Raw genomic sequence first — 15,454 nt, forward strand, 5'->3', positions numbered from 1 at the left:
AGGGCAGGGCGTTTTTTTTTTGTTTTTTTTGTTTTTTTTTTCTGTTTTGTTCACTGACATATTCCCCAGCTGCATCTACACATGCATGTGCTAGGAATAATGCCTCATCAGATAGATAAATATCATAAGTAAAAGACATTTGAACAAGTGCCAATAGGGGCAGAGTAGATGAGTGAAAGTAGAAATAAGGATAAAACTGATGTATAAATAAAATGGAAAAGGAAACTTACATGGGTCTGTGCCACCACACGTTGACTTAAATTTAGTCAACTCTTGGCAAACAAAAAAATACATATATATTGTATGCCTAAATAGAGACAAGCTCTCGGATTCAAATTTCTTTAAATTACTGATCTGTGATAAACTTAATTGCCTCTGTGTCCATTTTCACATCCACCCCATCCTCAATAGAAAGACAGTGTCTCTCTTATGCAAAGTGGATCCTTTTATGTGTGTTCAAGATCATGTTCCCTTCATTTTTCTTGGGGACATTACTTCCTAATTTGTGCCCTCAATTTTCAGACTTTTAGCCTTTTACTCCCCAAAGAGCCTTTCCCTTCATTTTATTGATATGTGTATGTCTTTCCTATCTTAAAAAACAAAAATGAAAACAAGCAAATAAGAAAACTTCTGACCCTGTGTATCCTTCCAAATGCTGCTTTGTTCCACTTTGAGAAAAGCTTTGAAAAGTGACCTAAATACTGTTTTTACTGGGGAACTTCCAGTATCAGTATCACTTGTCATGATACTAATTATCGTTAATATACACCTTATTATACACTTAAGCTCTTTACTTAGAAATATCATTCAGTTGTTGGGGCACCAAGGTGGCTCAGTGACGTGTCTGACTTCGGCTCAGGTCATGATCTCATGGTTAGTGAGTTCAAGCCCGGCATTGGGCTCTGTGCTATCTCAGAGCCCGGAGCCTGTTTTGGATTCTGTGTCTCCCTCTCTCTCTCTGCCCCTCCCCTGCTCACACTCTGTTGTGTGCTCTCTCTCTCTCTCTCTCCCTCCCTCTCAAAAATAAACATTAAAACAAAACAAAAAGAAATATTCAGTTGTTATTTTTTGTGATAATGTAAAAGACAATTGCATATACGTAATATGTGTCCTCGTCCTGCTGGACATTGAGAGTGCAAAGATGTCAGGAGAGAGTTTTTTCACCAATGTATCACTATCACTTTCTTGGCCATAAAATGCATCCCTCTGGGTGCTAAATGAGGTAAAATAAAAGATATGGGCCTTTAAATACAACTTAGAGGGAAAAAAAAGGAAAAAGAAATATCTCTCTCTGCATAAAAACACAATAGTTATGCTACGGAAAGTTTGCTTGACAATGTAAATGGCTGGTTTTCTTATTGATATTTGATCCTGAGGCTGACACAGCTATTCTTTCCTTCAGTATTTTCCCTAATCTCAGAGACCTGAAACTTTTCATTTCATTCTAAGAAATATTAGGCCAAAGGGAAGGTTTGTCAACCAAGAATGGAATTTGAGAAGAAGAGGCAAGAGCACAGGGCAGGAATCAGGGGAGCAACATTCCTTAAGGGACTCCAAAGCATGTGGAGAAGGGGTGAATAGAAATTTACAGGAAGGCAATTCTCCCAAGTGTACTGGAGTTAAGAATATGGGAGAATATTATTCTTCCATGTTCAGGAAGGAACTGGTAGGTGAGCTGAATAATCCTTATAGGTGTCTTGTCATCCTCCATTCAAAATGGAATCTGTGTGGAGAAACCTTTGACCAGAAGTAAAGAACTTCTCTGTATATCAGTCTGAATTAGGTTACTTGATTTATCCACTAGCAGAGACAGGAGACTTGATTCTATAAAGAACTGTACTCCAGTCTCCTTTCCACGCAAATGACCTTATATAAGAAAGAAGATGCTGCCTGAGTCCTCTTGGAATGATAGCTTACCGAGGAGCGGACACTTCAAATAAGCAGTTGGAGCTCATAAGGCAATCGCTTTAATGTTGTGTGTGTCAAGTACAATAGGAGAAGAAGAACCTAAATCTTCCTGGGGATGTCAAGTTCAATGTTACAGAGGAATATAGTATTTGAGTTGAGAGTTTTAAGATGTAGAAAGTTGGTTAGACTCCTCAGAGAAGAAGATACAGGCAGAGGGAACAGTGCATACAAAGGTAGAGAGGAGCAAGGCTTTTTCTGGAATCTATAGGCAGTTCAATATTGTCAAATTGAAAGTAGGAGATAACAGAGGAGGGCCATGTGGTTGGATCCAGAACCAGGAATTAAATGTCAGAAGGCATAAATAAATAAAGGCATATGTAAAATATTATGTTTCACTGAAGAGTTTATATTTTTATCTTACAGGCCGATAGAAAACTATTGAGGAATTTATGGAAAGGGGAGCCATGATAAGATTTGCATGTTGGCAAGCTTACTCTGTCTTTCTCATGGCAGGTAGATTGGAGAAACCTGAAACATTTCTCAAATAATTTTTCACGGGACATGGTTTTTATATGATTTTTCTCAGAGTAAGTATATTGTAGTCAAATAGATTTAAGGAAAAGCTGCATACTTTATCTTCCTGGAAGGTCAGAATGCACAATAAATATGCTAAAGTTGTCTTTAGTAAAGAAAATTGCAGAGAAAATTTAACCCTGGGTTTCTCAAACTTATTTAATGTGTTGTTGGTCAATGTTTTTATCACAAAAAAAGAAAAACCACACTAGTGAGTTTAAGCTGAAAGTTAGTTATCAAAAAATATGAACCAACTAACTGATTCTCCAAGAGGTCCTGAGAGCAAGGATTGTAAGGTCTAGAGTAAGAAAAAAACCTCAGTGGTATACCTCACAGGCTGCTTTCAAGGCAAAACATTGTGACTACTTAAGCCCATGATCTCAGTTCATACCAGTGAGAGTTAAGGTTTCATGTCAGAAATTCTTCTAAAAGTGCTCGAGCAAAGGTGGCCACCTCCACCGCTAAGTTGATAATTGTGTGTAATTTCACTCTGTTTCCTTCTAAAACTAATTATGTACGTGCATCTGGTTGGAGGAGACAAGGTAAATGTGACCATCCGGTCTGCAAGAGAGACTGAGAAATTGAGTTCAGACTCTGAAAGAGGAAGCAGGAGTCCTGTTGAAGGACTTTATAGATTCTTTCAAACATGGTGAATTACCACTATATAATGAATATCCAGAAATGTGACTACAGAACTTATTTCCTACCTGCTGCCTATTCACTAATAACTTCTTGGAATAAATATCTCTTGTTAACACACTTTGGGAAACACTGAATCAGAAGCAGGGAGACTAATAAGAAGGCATAATAAATACGCCAGAATCTTTTAATCTTTGCAGTTTCTACAACTCTGCACTTCCACTTAAAAATTCCCCATCCTTGTTGTGGGTAAGGATTTAGCCAAAATATGATCATTTGCGGCTATCTTCTTTATGATAAATACCCAACAACCTCAATATTGGTTAACTTGATATGGTAAAAGTATATGAACCAAAGATAATTTTTGGTCGACAGGAAAATTTTTAAACGATGCCACATTCTTTAGCTTTTTGTTTTAAAGAAATTCCTTCTCTGTTCCTGGCCACTATTGCATGTTTTCAAGGGTAGGTGAGGAGTGACTAGAAATTTATATGGGATATATTCCAAAAGAATCTGCTTCTCTATCTCACTTGCTTCCATTTTCCCGTATAAAGTGTGCTTGGAAGGAAAGGGAAAAAAAAAAAAAAAGGAATTTAAGGGGAAGCTGAATTGCAAAGAGGAAGAGTATATTACTTTCTTGAAGCTGCCATAACAAATGACCACAACTTGGTAGCTTAAAATAATAGCAATTTCTTCTCTCATAGTTCTGAAGGATAGAAGTCTGACCTCAACGTGTCAGCAGCTCAGTGTCCCCTCAGCCCTCTCGGTTACCTTGGAGAATTCATTCCTTGTTCCTTTCTGTTTCTAGCGGCTGTGCACATTTCCTGAACTTGTGACCATATTCCTCCAATCTTTGCCTCCATGATCACATCATCTCCTTCTTTTCTGTCTCAAATTTCCCTTTGCCTTTCTCTTATAAGGACCCTTATCATTTGATTTAGCATCCACCAAGATAATACAGGTTAGACGTCATTACATTTGCAAAGATCCTTTTCTCGAATAATATAACATTTATAGGCTCCAGACATTAAAGTATGGCCATATCTTTGGGGACAGGGGAGTGTTACCATTTAATCCACCAAATATCTGAGCACTGTGGTCCAGCCATGGTTATACATAAAATTAGCCACTGAAGAGGAAGTGATTCCAAAATAAAGAAATAGCGCCTTTCTTTGACTGGAAATTTCTTAAGTCAGGGATTCGTTGAAGTATACTTTCCAGGATAGCTTGGGGAAGTGTAGTGTTCTGTTGAGCTTGGAGATTTAATGGTAATTTAATGATAAATTACATTACCATTTAATTTAAGGGGAGGAGAAAGTAAAAACCAAGTTCCCAATCCTGTAAGATGGGGTGGAAGTAGAGGCAAAAAATCTCTCTGATTTCTGGGGTGTGGCATATTGGTCAGGATTCTACAGAGAAATAGCAAATAGGATGTGTGTGTATATGTGTGTGTGTGTGGAGAGATATTATCTATCTATCTATCTATCTATCTATCATCTACCATCAAGAGATTTATTTTAAGGAATTAGCTCATGAGATTGTGGAGTTGCAACTCCAAAATCTGCAGGGCAGGCCAATAGGCTGGAGACCCAGGGAAGAATGCCAGTCTGAATCCAAAGGCGGTCTGCTAGAAGAACTTCTTGCTTGGGGGAAGTCAGTCCTCTGTTCTTTTAAGACTTTTAACAGATTGGATCAGACTCATCCGTGTTGTGGAGGGTAACCTCTTTACTCAAAGTTCACTGATTTAAATGTAAATCTCATTCAAAAGATACCTCCACAGAAATGTCCTCCAGAATGTTTGGCCAGATACCTGAGCACTGTGGTCCAGCCATGGTTACACATAAGGAAGTGATTCCAAAATAAAGTGCCTTTCTTTGACTGGAGATTTCTAAAGATAGGGGTTCATTGAGTATACTCTCCAGGGTGGCTTGGGGATATTTGTTCTGCTGAGGTTGGAGAGCCAGGAAGGCAAACTCCTTCCTTCCTCTTTTCCCTACCAGTTGTCCTTGGATGTCAATGTGTATAGATTATAACCTACCAGGCTCTTTAGAATCAGAGAGAAGAACCAAAGCCTGAAGTCACTCAGCCAAGTGATGATGCATAAGACCTTCTGAGGATTCAGCTTTTGATGCTGACAGAAGTCAAAAGGAGAAAGGCTAAGGATCTTCCAAAAAGTGAGGAAATGGACATTATCCTTGCCAAAACCACAAAAGCAGCAAGAATCAATAATATCAGAGCAAATCAAATCTAGAAGCTAGGTACCTTTTTTCCACTCATGTGTGCCAAGTTGAAATTGTAGGCAACAGTGGACTCTGCCAGAACCAGGGACCAGATTGGGGGGAAGAGGCACATAAGAAGTCAGCTATAAACTACCTCTAACACAATAGTCATGCATATATGTCCACCATGCATAACTTTCTCCCAATATTCAAACAACATCTCAGAAAAGAAAAAAAAAGAATCTTGAATGTGATGTAAATCTCATCCACAGGAGATTTAGTTTTCTTTAATTCTAAGATTAAGATTTGGTACCATCACTGAAAGCTGAGGTTCCTGAGTTAAGGTTAGTTGTTGAGATGCGTTACCTTCTTAGATTTCAAATACCGCATAAACAATGCAGTATTAAAGCTGTCTACAATTTTTCTAGAAGTATATTTTATTACATCAAAAATATTTATTTTATATTGTTAAATAAAAACCTAACAAAAATAATAAAACACTATATGTTAACAATACTGGAATTAAAATTTAAAAAACTTAATAAAAACACACACATGTACACAAAGTAATATATAAAAATATGCAAAAAAGGCTGAAAAGACACTACAAAGTCATGCGATGTTTCTCTCTGGGCGATACACCTGTGGTTGATTTTCATTTTCTGTTTTCAATTTCTCCATATTCTTTAGAGTGTCTACAAGAACAACTCCTACATTGGTAATAAGAGAAGAATAAATACATGGAATATTACTGCCCTCTCCGCTTGCCTGGATTCAATTGACACATTGACATCAACTTTAATATTCAGTGCCTGTTGAGTTTGTTAGCTATCGATAACGTCTTTGAATCTGATGGCTACTTGTGAATTGATAAAATCAGTTCTCTAGAAGTGATCAATTATTTTCTAAAGCATCTCCTTGTGATGAATAAAATAATGTACCTACACTTCATAGAGGTAAGTGCCAATCAGAAGGAGCAAGTTTCACGTTCAATTTTTAAGGTTCGGTTGCATATATCTTAGTGACCATACTATGTTCTCTGTGTGTTTTAGGGCTTTGCCTCACATGAAGACTGTGTTTGAAGACTGTGAACTTCAATTTTTTTTAAAAGGTTTTTACTATGCCTAAAATTGCTTCCCATTTTTAGCAGCACTATTTTTAAAATGTTCACATCTTGATTTAGTATATCTTCTTGTAAGTTTTATTTTCATAGCTGTTTCCTATATTAATGGCTATTGCCTCCCCCCCCCCCCCCGCCGCCATTTTATCTTAAGCTCCTGTTAAGGACAGAGCTGTATGATCTATCGTTCCTAGGAATGACTTCAAATTTTCTCATTACTGCAAGACATTAAGTTGCCAAGATATGATTTACTTTAGTAAGTGGCTTTTATGTCACCTACATTGGAGAGTTTTTGTGACTGTTATTTAAATTTCATTTCCCTGACAATTTGTCTCAGTGTTAAAAAATTAAAAAGAGAGAGAGAGAGAGACTAGATGTTGAAACCTACCAAGACACCTAATACATAGACAACTACCATTGCCTCGTTAGGCATATACCACCACCACAGACCACACAGCACAGGAAACCAGAGCAGCCACCTGGAAAAAGCCGACGAGTGGGGTGCTCCTTGGCACTGGCTTTCCAATGTGTTCCTATCAACTGCACACATTTCAGAATATGCTGAAGCAAAGAGAGGACCACAGAAGTGGAAAATTGGAAGGCGAAAAAGAAATCCCCTCAGGCAAAGATTTGAAGTTAATTTTCAAGAATGTTTAGGTGGAGAATGCTTGCTGGAGTTCGATAAAGGTAAAAAGTACAATAGAAGCTTTCTGTTCCGAGGTTTAGGGACTGTGTTGAATTGGCTGATAAGAAAATGAAATTGTGTAAGCAAATATGAGGCGAGGATGAAGGGGTTCAGTCGTGCTGAGGGCTTGCTAAACGGGGCTCAGAAAGCTGCCACCATCTCCATCTGACAAAGTGATGTTTTACATGTCTGTGTCCAGTGCAATATCGGGAGTAAAAAAACATATAAGGTTGATAGAAGTAGTCTAATTTAAATGATTCCTCCATTGGATGGCAAAAGATTCCGATATTTTTACACAAAACATTAAGCATGAGTATGGAATATGACATATTGGGTTAAAACAAATATTTAAGGGAAGCAAAATAATAACACATTATACATGAGTATTAGTTTGAAAGTGCCTAAGATAATCCAGTAGTCATATTTTATTTGATGATAAAGATAATGTCTATGGTCATTGTTATTATTCCTTTGATTTATAACGTGCACTTACTTTTAAAATCTCTAGGAACATGTAAATTACAAAATGCTACATGATTTAAACAATGGCATAGCTAACAGTGGCACTTAAGAATTGTGTTAGCCCTGCAACACCACTGTTACTCACATTGGCAGACCTTAGGTGTATTATCTCAGAAATTACGTTATTGAATTATTCTCATTCTTGTCATCATATATATTCCTGTTCAATTGCACTAACCTAAAAGAATCATTTAAATGTTAAGAATAAACCTCTTAAGTCATGTTTTCCAGAAATATTCCTAATATTAATTTTATAGCTGGTGTCAGTAATGTTGTTCCCTCCAATGACACTATCTTCAGTAATTGCCTTTATTAAAAATAATAACAGGGGCGCCTGGGTGGCGCAGTCGGTTAAGCGTCCGACTTCAGCCAGGTCACGATCTCGCGGTCCGTGAGTTCGAGCCCCGCGTCGGGCTCTGGGCTGATGGCTCAGAGCCTGGAGCCTGTTTCCGATTCTGTGTCTCCCTCTCTCTCTGCCCCTCCCCCGTTCATGCTCTGTCTCTCTCTGTCCCAAAAATAAATGTTGAAAAAAAAAAAAAAAAAAAAAAAATAATAATAATGGCAAGGTACTGTGTGCCACACAATGTATTTTAGGTATCAACAATCTTACGAGGTGAGACTATTATTGTATCTGTTTTTGCAGAGGAAGGTAATCAACGCACAAAGAGGTTAAATAATTGTTTTCTACAATCGCGTTGCTTCTGTAGTAAAAGCGTAGATAGGCTTAAACCCAAGCTATCTTGGCTCATTTTTGAAACAAAGAAGAAACACTTCCCTTTCATCACTAATTGTTTTAGGTTAATTTAATGTGTTTTGTTCTCATATTTAAAGGCAAATAACGATAACAACAAAATATTCACTGGTGTGGTCTGTAGCACGAATTGTCAATTGCCAAACACCTATATATTTAGAAACATTCCTTTTTTGGACCAAATTTTCAACTTCTGTTTCTGTGTTTCTTTGTTTCTGTTGGAGTCCAGTTGGTGGTTGGGCAAGAGGGGCTGAACAGAACAAAAATGATGAGGCAGAAAATCAGGAAAAGTTCCTGAAGCAGACGATGGAGGAAGTTTAAGCAACTAAAATATTCTGCAGTTAAAACAGGCAGATGTCCTGGCAGGTGACACAGTTTGGCAGCTGAGTCCCATAAAGCCATTAGCATGAGGAAGATATGTTCAAAACTGTTGCAACTCCAGCCAAATGGTATTCAGAGGCATGTGCTGGGTCTTTAGTAATGAAACAGAAGGATAGTGCCATTGAAGAGAAAACCGAAACAAGTAGGATGGTGAGATCCAGTGAATAAAATAAGAAGCTGAGATTTGTAGGACAGACTTCTTTGGATCAGGAACAAAATATGAAAGTAAAAATCAATCTTGCTGATAATTATGACAGTGATGTTCATAAGGGAACATCAAATGTTTTCACAATGGATCAGGAACAAAGCTAACAAAAAACAGTGTTTCTGAGGCACATTGGGTGGCTTGGTCTGTTGAGCTTCTGACTTCCATTCAGGTCATGATCTCATGGTTTGTGAGTTTAAGCCCCACATTGGGCTTGCTGCTGTCAGGGCAGAGCCCACTGCGGATTCTCTGTCCCCCATCTCTCTCTGCCCCTCCCCCAGCTCAAAAACGAACATTAAAAAAAAAAGTTTTTCTCAGAGTCATACTCAAGGCCACACCACAACCACAATATTACCAATGACCAGTTGTTCAGAGTGATTGCTATCTTATTACCAAAGACATCAAGAGCCCTATTTCATTTCTCCCATTTCTTGAATAAAGATTATTAAAATAGTTAACTGCAGAACTTCTTAAATGCATCCATCTCAAAATGGGACCCCCACTTCTATGTTCCTGCTTAGAGTCAACCAGTCCAAGTTAAAACCCTATAAGAGATCCTCTTCTTTCCCATGGTCTTTCCAAATGCCCCCACAATAATTCTGGTATGTGTTCTCTTTTGCTTCAGGAAACTAATAAACCTAATCCAATTCCCAGACCCAACTTCAATGTTGGGGGCAGGGAGAGGTTCTTCCACACATAACACCATCAGGGCATCTAAGATACCCAATCAATTCTAACACTGTCTACCTGGAGGTAACATCAGATTAAAGGTTAAAGGTTAAAGGTTCAATTCTATAAGTCTGGCCCTCTACAGCACACTTAAATAATAGTCACAAGTCCTAGGCTGTTACTTATACTTCTGATGACCAGCTACAGATTGGAGGTTCCAATAACCTCTTCCTTGGGTTCAATTAATTTACTAGAACAGTTAACAGAACCCATGGAAACACTTTATGTTGTCAAGTTTATTAAAGGATATGAATTAACAGTCAGATGAAAACATATATAGGGTGAGGTCCCTAACAAGTTTCTGTCCACATAGAGCTTGGGGTCTGTCTTGATGGCACATGAAAGTGTTCTGGTTCCCCAGGCATGAAAGTTCTCAAAATATCAGTCCAAAATGCTCTTGTCTTGGGTTTTTATGGAGACTTCATCACATAGTCATGATTGACTAAGTCATTGGCCATTCACTGATTCAACCTTCATCCCCTCTTCCCTCCCTGGAGGTCAGGAGGTTGGGACTGAATGTTCCAACCCTTTTTTTTTTTAATTTTTTTTTTTTTAATTTTTTTTTTTCAACGTTTATTTATTTTTGGGACAGAGAGAGACAGAGCATGAACGGGGGAGGGGCAGAGAGAGAGGGACACACAGAATCGGAAACAGGCTCCAGGCTCTGAGCCATCAGCCCAGAGCCCGACGCGGGGCTGGAACTCACGGACCGCGAGATCGTGACCTGGCTGAAGTCGGACGCTTAACCGACTGCACCACCCAGGCCCCCCCTCCAACCCTTTAATCACATGGTTGATCCTCCTGGCTACAATTCCCCTGCTCCTTTTGCACGTGGTCCAAAAGTCCCCTCCATTAATAAGACACTCATTCACATTTATGGCTCTGAAGAATTTTCAGAAACTGTGGATAAAACCAAACACACCTGAGATATATATTCTGGTCACTGAATGAACAAATATACATTTATTATAAATCATTTTATCATGCTTCACTTTCTTACATTGCATTTGTGTTTTTGGGTGTCTTTGGTCAATGGGCTTCCACAAATAAAAGAGATCAGTTCTTAGAATCAATAGGCTTGGTCAAATAAATAAGATTTCCCTTTTCCATGAAGCTGGCATACAGTATACCTGACCAGAGTTAGACTTTGGTCCAGAACATTGATAGGAGCTAATTGATGAAGCTAAGTGGCCCTCGATACAAAGTTCAGAAAGACTGAGGGCTAGGAAGTCAAGAAAGGTAACTATAGCCCAAGATCAATTATACCATAGTTTTCCAATTTCATTTATATTTTATATTAGAATTATAGAGACTTGAAATTGCAGTGGTCTTTTAGGTAATACAGTATGGGAGTCAGGCACTATGTTAGTTTGAATATTTCATCTTAATGTCAATTTTGTTATAAATATGTTTCAAAAGATTTAAGATGATTTTAATGGGTTTTTTAATGTGTCTCTGTTTTCTTGTATAAAAGAAAGTCCAGAGCTTGTAATCATTATCTGAAAGATTCTATCCTCAACCCATAGGCATTTATGTTTGATATAAATTTCCTTAGCTAAGCTCTCATGGACTGCTAGGTTTGTTACGAAGACAGTATGAGCAGAAGAAATGCATTGCTTCATCCCCCCAAATTTCCTCATAACACATAAATATTCTACAACATTTAAAACACGGGATGCAATCCACTGTAAGTATAATCCTGAGGCTGTTTCTAGGCCTCTCTGTTTATTTACCAAAAAAAGTGAAATGAAAAGAAACGCAGCACCTACACCTCATTATAAATTCCTGACTGAGCAGCGAAGGTGCAGCTGCTAGCTATTCATCACCTAAACTTGGCTTTGTTTCTATTGACAGATCGTTTTAATAACCACAATTCTCCAGTTGATGTAAAGTATTCCACATTTCCATGCTTGAGCAATTTATTATCTAACTGCCTAAAATAGGAAATTTTATTTCTGCACTTCTCCCTGGTAATTCTTCTTCCCAGTACATTTTTTTTTTTCTCTTAAAAGTGCACTGAATAACCATGTTGCCTTTTCAAAAAAAAAAAAAAAAAAATTCAGTCTGACAGTTTAGTCAGACTTGACAGACAATGTGAACCTGTTTAAACAGAAGGTACTGGTGTCATGTGACCTGTGGTACCAGAGAGCTGTTTCTTGCGTTGGTTGAGCCTACTAGTGATCTCTTCTGTCTGAATTTATAGGATGTTTACATGAAGCAATTTTTTAAAATGTGGAAAAACTAACACATACAAACCAGGGACAGTGTTCAGTTTTGCTCTGAGGAGAAAGATAGATGTGTGTCCACTGCCTCACATCTTCCAGTTGATCAACCTCTCTCTCAAGCCTTCCATCCCTTCTGCTTAATGAGAGGTGGAAAACAGCGCTAATTCTTTTTATCATGGTTGGTCTAAGAATCAATACCGCAATGACATTATTTCGAGCAGTAAGGCATCTCTCCCGTATTGTACTCTAAGTTAATGATGTGACAAGATCCTAGAGAAAATACATCCTGTTTTGTTTATGACAACAAATGAGGCTTGGGTTGTCAACTTGTTCATTTTATATATTGAGCTATGAAGCTGAAAAATACTTACTACCCAGGAAACAAGAAATCACAGTGTTTTGTAGAGATGAACTTCATCACATCTCTTTCATGCCATTAACTAGCCAAGTGCAAACTGACTTGAGAATGACCTGATAAAGTTTATATTTTTAGTCTGAGATGATGGCTCAAAAGGCTATTTTCATTGCCCTTGATGATTTTTTTCATTCATTGCGTTTCCTTATTTCTTGCTAAAGCTATTTTGCTAAAGGCTACAATATACTGAAGAATTAGAGCTAGTAGGGTAGAAGTAAGTTGGCTTTGAAGCTAAGTGGCCAGACTGCCTCCCTCTGGCAAAAATGTCTCCTTATGATGAAGCAGAATTCCTTTATAATAGGCCTGGTGAACTTCTAAGAGATTACCCAAGTGTCAAGACCCCGTTTAGAATGTACTTAGGATGCCATTTTGAAGGAAGAAAATGCCATGTTTGTTCAAGTAAGCCTTAAAAATAACATTCAAGCTTTACTTTCTTTTCCCTCCTGCAGGCAAGGCAGAATGAAGTTAAGGATAAAGAAAACCTATAATCAGCATCAGAGAAAGGGCTCATAACTATACACTTTTGCAATATAAGAAAGAATTTGGGGAAAGGAGCCTAAATAACTTATCTGTCTGGCTTCACCGACTTCATGTTAAATATAAGGTTGTGACCTTTTAGTAGTCAAATCAATATGGCTTTGAGACAGGCTCCTTGAATTGAGGAGCTCTTATTCTATTTCTTGGCTTCTCTTCTTCAGATACTCTCCAAAGCCCACTAGAGTTAGTTCTGACCAAGTGTAAACCAATCCTGGTTACTGTCATTGGAAAGTCTTACTGATCTAAGGTAGAGTCCATTACCAACATTAGTTTATCGTCAAGACCTGGGCAGACTAAATTGTTTGGATCAATATCAACTGACCATGTCTCTATACCCCCCCCTCATAGTTCCTCAGGATGTACGGTTGAGAAACTTATAATCAGCTACGTACTCTGCCAGTCCTTTACTACTTTTTAAATGTGTAGTATGTGTTCCTTTTTTTTTTATAACAAAGAAATACATATAATGAACAAGATAAGCCAATAGTGCACAGGGAATTTCCCAAAAACCTCTACTATTTCTCCCAAGTGACCTATTGTAGAGGCTACTAATATTCCAATTTATTTATTTACTTATTTCAAGAAAAAATATCACTTATAAGATTATTGTGTAGCTCTTGATAAACTCAACTTATATAACTCTACACAATCCATCAATATTTCTATTCCAATTTATAAGACTTCAAGTTTTATCCCTGAATGATAGGTGGGTATTTGTCCTATAGGTATGTAACTGAAGGACTCTTCCTGGTGCTTCTCCCAAAGTAGAGAAAACTTAGCTTCAAAGGTAAACCATACATTCTAAAAATCCATGCTGTCAGGCAAGCCAAAGAGGCAGTCCTTTATTAAAGTCAAAATGAAATAACAACATACATTCAAACAAACCATATTCCTAAATCATTTTTACTGGGTATCAACTTATGCAATATGTGTTAGTTATTTACCTTAGTGCTTGATACATGGCATTGCTGATGTCATCTCAGGAACACTACAGAAGTATGTCAATCCTTGCCTAAAATAAAATGGATCTGATAATTTTTAAAGAAATATTTTTATTATCCCATACAGAAAAATAAACTCAAAATTGATTAAAGAACTAAATGTAAGACCTGAAACAGTAAGTCCTAGAAGGAAGCCTTAGTAATCTTTTTGATTACTTTTTTTTAATTATCATTTGTTTGCCTTGGCAACATATTGCTAGATATTTTTTTTAGGCAAGGGAACAGAAAAACAAAAATAAACTATTGGGAGTACATCAAAACAAAAAGTTTTAGCACAATGAAGGAAACCAACAACAAAATGAAAAGGCAACCTACTGAATGGGAGAAGTATTTGCAAATAATATATCTGCTAAAGGGTCAACATCCAAAATATATAAAGAACTTACACAATCCAATACCAAAAAAAAAGTAATCCAATTGAAAAAAAGACAGGGAACCTGAATAGGCATTTTTCCAAAGAAGACATATATATGGACAACAGACACATGAGAAGATGCTCAGTATCAGTAATTATCAGTGAAATGCAAATCAAAACCAGGAGATATCACCTGACACCATACAAGACAGGGTGCTCAACACCAGTTGCTGTAGCAAATAACCCACAAACCTCAATGGTTTAACACACACCACACACACACCACACTAACACACACACTCACACTCAAGCATGCAAACACACACATACACACACATGCACATATACATTACAGTCTCAAGTCTGATGTAGACTGGATGCGTCTCCTGGGCAAGATTCTTCTCCAACTTTGTGATTTAAAGATTCTGGCTCTTTTCACCATGTGACTCAGTCATGTCTAAGTTTTTTGCGTTTGTCCTCAGGGCAAATGGGAGAGGACACTCTAGCTGAATATCTCTGGGAGATTTTATTTTATTTTACTTTATTTTTTTATTAATTTTTTTAATGTTTATTCTTTGAGAAAGAGAGAGAGCATGAGCAGGGGAGGGACAGAGAGAGGGAGACACAGAGTCAGAAGCAGGCTCCAAGCTCTGAGCTGTCAGCACAGAGCCTGACACGGGGCTCAAACTGATGAAACACCAGATCATGACCTGAGCCGAAGTCGGACGCTTAACCGACTGAGCCACCCAGGCACCCCTATTATTTTTCTAATTAATTTTTTTAATGTTTATTTTGAGAAAGAGAGAACGAGTGTGCACATGTGCACACGAACGAATGGGGGAGGAGCAGAGAGAGAGGGAGAGAGAAAGCATCCCAAGAATCTCGATGCAGGGCTCCATCTCAAGAACCATGAGATCATGACCTGAGCTGAAATCAAGAGTCTGGGCACTTAACTGACTGAACCACCCAGGCACCCCTCTGGGAGATTTTAGTATATAGGACAGGAAGTAGCAAATATCGCTTCCATTCACATTTCATTAGATAAAACTAATCAGATGGATCTCTAAGCTAACCTCAAAAGAATCTTTGAAATTTCCTTTCCGCACACTCAGCAAGAGAAAATGGGATGGGTGAGTATCTAACCAGGGTCTGCTGCAATGCTCTTGACAACAGGAAGTTTCTGCTGCAT

Source organism: Leopardus geoffroyi, chromosome C2 (genome assembly GCF_018350155.1).
Source record: "Leopardus geoffroyi isolate Oge1 chromosome C2, O.geoffroyi_Oge1_pat1.0, whole genome shotgun sequence".
In the NCBI taxonomy this organism is placed as follows: Eukaryota; Metazoa; Chordata; class Mammalia; order Carnivora; family Felidae; genus Leopardus; species Leopardus geoffroyi.